Consider the following 5,000-nt stretch of genomic DNA (forward strand, 5'->3'; position numbering starts at 1 on the left):
CAGCAGAACTTAATATATTATGGTAGGCAGAAACTTAGTGTTTGCAATTAACAGAGACGTGCCATACGTTTCCTGGTACTTCTTGACCAGGTTTGCACACACTAGCCACAGCAGGGATTTATCTAAGGTCTCAGCTCCTCCATACAGACCTTTCTCCAGATCCTCAGTTTCTCGGGGCTGTCGCTAGGGGCAATACGGACTTTCGGCTAGCCTGCCAAATGATTTGTTCTATTGGGTTCAGGTCTGGAGACTGGCTAGGCCACTCCCCGAGGAACGCTTGCAGATGCTTCTTTATCGAAGCGCCACTCCTTAGTTGCCCTGGCTGTGTGTTCGGTCGTATGTCATGCGTGGAAGACCCAGCCACCACCCATCTTCGAATCGCTCTTACCTGAAGGAAGGAGGTTGTGTCAAGCATCTCAAGGACTACATGGCGCCCATCCTCCTCCTCCTCTAAGTGACGGTGCAGTCGTCCAGCCTTCCCTTGCAGAAAGCATGACCCCAAAGAAGTGCGTTTCCTCACTCGCATGTCTTCACGCGTTGGGGATGGTGTTCCTTTGGGGTTGTACTCATCCTGTTGTATTTCTCCACAAACGACCGGCGAGTGGATTTTAGAGGCAATGAAGCTCATATTTTGTACTCATTCAGATTTCCCACATGACTTCTCCCATTCCTCCTCGGGTATCATCCAAGATGGTCCATCTGGCTAAACTTGCAACAGACTGCAGGTCCTGGACAACGAATGGGCGCTGGACTTGAGCGGGCGATTGCGTGCCGCTGGCAGATTTTAATCTCATGAACGTCAGGCGTAGTGTGTTACTAAATGGCTTTTCTGTTGACGACTGTGTGTCGGCTCCCAGCTCCTAATTCAGTCAGTTGAGCGCAGCGTCCTGCCGGTTAGTTCTGGGCTGATCCCTCCACATTCCTTCTATGATCATTCTGATGCCCACGAGGTGAGAATTCTTGCATGGAGCCTCAACCGAGAGGGTTATTGACCAAGTCATCTTGAACTTCTTCGCGATTTCTTAATAATTGTGGCCAGACAGTGTTGCCTCTCGAACCACAGCTGCTACTGAGCCTTATTGTGCCCTTGCTAGCACATCCGCAGGCCTTTGGACAGTGCTTACAATTTAACCCTGATGTCCTACATTGATCACAGCCCTCTTGGTCCTTGGCCAGATGTGGAGAGGTTGGGAGTCTGTTATGATTGAGTGTGTGGACAGGTGTCTTTTGGATAAGTAGGTAACTGAGTTCAAATCAGCGTGCAGTTAAAATACAGGAAGGATGGAGAACAGGAGACTATATCGAGTAATAAACTACACAGGTCTGTGTGACCTGCGGATATTCTTCTGAGTTGGTAGGTTGATCAAATACTTATGTCATGCAATAAATGCAAAATTAATTACTAAAAATCATAACAAGTGATTTCTGGATTTTGTTTTAGATTCCGTCTCTCTCACAGTTGGAAGTGTACCTATGATAAAAATGTACAGACCTCTACATGTTGTTAAGTAGGAAAATCCTGCAAAATCGCAGTGTATCAAATACTTGTTCTCTGCCCACTGTATATATATTTTCACCTTTAATTTAACCAAGTCTTCTCATTTGCAAACTCGCTCGCACCTTGGCGAAGATAAAGCATAGCCAATTCGACATATACAGACAACATCAGAGTTACACATGGAATAACAGAAACATAAGTCAATAATACAGTAGAAACACACACGAAAACCGAGGAAAAGTCTATGATAACAGGTGAAGGCTGCAAATGAGTGTAAGATAAGGGAGTTAAGGGCATATAAATAGGCCATGGTGGCGAAGGTAATTACAATATAGCAATTAAACACTGGAATGATACGATGTGCAGAGATTGCACATGTGCGCAAGTAGAGATACTGGGGGCGTGCAAAGGAGCAAGATAAATAAATATATACAGTAATGCGGGATGAGGTAGGGTAGAATAGATGGGGCTGTTTACAGATGGGCTAGTATGTACAGCGTGCAGTGATATGTGAGCTGGCTCTGACAGCTGGTGCTTAAAGCTAGTGAGGGAGATATGAGTCTCCAGCTTCAGAGATTTTTGCAAGTTCGTTCCAGTCCATTGGCACAACGAGAACTGGAAGGAGAGCGACCAAAGGTGGAAATCTTGGCTTTGGGGTGGACCAATGAGAAATATACCTGCTGGAGCGGGTGCTCACGAGTGGGGGCTGGCTATGGTGACCAGTCGAGCTTGAGATACGCAGGCGGGGCTTTACCTAGCAGAGACTTTCTAAGATGACGGCTGTAAGCAGTGGGTTTGGAGACGAGTATGAGCGAGGGCCAACCAACGAGAGCGGTACAGGTCGCAATGGTGGGTAGTGTATGGGGCCTTTGTTGACGCAAAGAACGGATGGACAACTGTGATAGACTGATCCATGTTTGTTGAATAGAGTGTTGGAGCCTATTTTTATAGATGACAATCACCGAAGTTCAAGGAATGCGGTAGGATGGTCAGTCTTTAGAAGGGTTATCGTTTTGGCAGCATGAGTGAAGGGCCAGAAGGATTACAGAATGGTGTCGTGGGGCTGACGTAGAGTGTATGCAGACAGAATCACCAACAGTCAAGAGCAACTATCATTCGATGTCATACAGAGAAGAGAGTCGGCCCGCATGATTGAACCCTGTGGCACCCCATAGAGACCTGCCAGAGGTCCGGACAAACAGGCCCTCTGCTTTTCTGATGTATCAAATACTTATGTCATGCAATAAAATGCAAATTAATTACTTAAAAATCATACAATGTGATTTTCTGGATTTTTGTTTTAGATTCCTTCTCTCACAGTTGAAGTGTACCTATGATAAAAATTACAGACCTCTACATGCTTTGTAAGTAGGAAAACCTGCAAAATCGTCAGTGTATCAAATACTTGTTCTCCCCACTGTATATTTTTTTTTAATCAAATCTAAAAATTACAAACAGAAAACCGAAGAAAATGAACAACAATGACAAATGGTTTGATGAAGAATGCAAAACTCTAAGAAAGAAATTGAGAAACCTGTCCAACCAAAAACATAGAGACCCATAAAACCCGAGTCTACGACTTCACTATGGTGAATCACCAAAACAATACAGAAATACACCATGGAAAAAGAAGGAACAGCACATCAGAAATCAGCTCAATGTAATTGAATAATCCATAGACTCTAACCTCTTCTGGGAAAATTAGAAACACTAAACAAACAACAACATGAAGAATTATCGATCCAAAATGGAGATGTATGGGTAAACCACTTCTCCAATCTTTTTTGGCTCTATAACAAAGAACAAACAGCAAAAGCATATACATGATCAAATACAAATCTTAGAATCAACTATTAAAGACTACCAGAACCCATTGTATTGTCCAATTACCTTGAATGAACTACAGGACTAAATAAAAATCCTCCAACCCAAAAAGGCCTGTGGTGTTGATGGTATCCTCAATGAAATGATAAAATATACAGACAACAAATCCCAATTGGCTAAACTAAAACTCTTTAACATCATCCTTAGCTCTGGCATCTTCCCCAATATTTGGAACCAAGGACTGATCACCCCAATCCACGAAAGTGGAGACAAATTTGACCCCAATAATTACCGTGGGATATGCGTCAACAGCAATCTTGGGAAAATCCTCTGCATTATCATTAACAGCAGACTCGTACCTTTCCTCAGTGAAAACAATGTACTGAGCAAATGTCAAATAGTTTTTTTACCTAATTATCGTACAACAGACCACGTATTCACCCGGCACATCCTAAATGACAAACAAACTAACCAAAACAAAGGTAAAGTCTTCTCATGCTTTGTTGATTTCAAAAAAGCCTTTGACTCAATTTGGCATTAGGGTCTGCAATACAAACTGATGGAAAGTGGTGTTGGGGGAAAACATAAAACATTATAAAATCCATGTACACAAACAACAAGTGTGCGGTTAAAATAGGCACACGTTAATTAACGAATTGGCGAGGGCACTAGAACAGTCTGCAGCACCCGGCCTCAACCTACTAGAATCTGAAGTCAAGTGTATACTGTTTGCTGATGATCTGGTGCTTCTGTAACCAACCAAGGAGGGCCTACAGCAGCACCTAGATCTTCTGCATAGATTCTGCCAGACCTGGGCCCTGACAGTAAATCTCAGTAAGACCAAAATAATGGTGTTCCAAAAAAGGTCAATTCGCCAGGACCACAAAAACAAATTCCATCTAGACACCGTTGCCCTAGAGCACACAAAAAACTATACATACCTCGGCCTAAACATCAGCGCCACAGGTAACTTCCACAAAGCTGTGAACGATCTGAGAGACAAGGCAAGAAGGGCATTCTATGCCATCAAAAGGAACATAAAATTCGTTATACCAATTAGGATCTGGGCTAAAATACCTTGAATCAGTTATAGAACCCATTGCCCTTTATGGTTGTGAGGTCTGGGGTCCGCTCACCAACCAAGAATTCACAAAATGGACAAACCCAAATTGAGACTGCATGCAAATTATGCAAAAATATCCTCTGGTGTACAACGTAAAACCACCAAATATGCATGCAGAGCAGAATTAGGCCGATACCCGCTAATTATCAAAATCCAGAAAAAGACGTTAAATTATACAACCACCTAAAAGGAAGCGATTCCCAAACCTTCCATAACAAAGCCATCACCTACAGAAAGATGAACCTGGAGAAGAGTCCCCTAAGCAAGCTGGTCCTGGGCTCTGTTCACAAACACAACAGACCCACAGAGCCTCAGGACAGCAAACAACAATTAGACCCAACCAAATCATGAAAAAACCAAAAGATAATTACTTGACACATTGGAAAGAATTAACAAAAAATAGAGCAACTAGAATGCTATTTGGCCCTAAACAGAGAGACACAGTGTCAGAATACCTGCAAAACTTAAGGAAAGCTTTGACTAGTATTACATACTCAGTGAGCATAGCCTTGCTATTGAGAAATCCGCCATAGGCAGACCTGGCTCTCAAGAGAG

At 43.1% G+C, this 5,000-nt stretch overlaps 1 protein-coding gene across 2 annotated transcripts in view; it reads right to left on the reverse strand.

Annotated features, from left to right (window-relative positions):
* Positions 1-5,000, reverse strand: part of LOC111967499 (P2X purinoceptor 3) — a 14,585-nt gene that overhangs the window by 5,895 nt on the left and 3,690 nt on the right. The window lies entirely within an intron of this gene.

Source organism: Salvelinus sp. IW2-2015, linkage group LG8 (assembly GCF_002910315.2).
Source record: "Salvelinus sp. IW2-2015 linkage group LG8, ASM291031v2, whole genome shotgun sequence".
NCBI classification, from domain to species: domain Eukaryota; kingdom Metazoa; phylum Chordata; class Actinopteri; order Salmoniformes; family Salmonidae; genus Salvelinus; species Salvelinus sp. IW2-2015.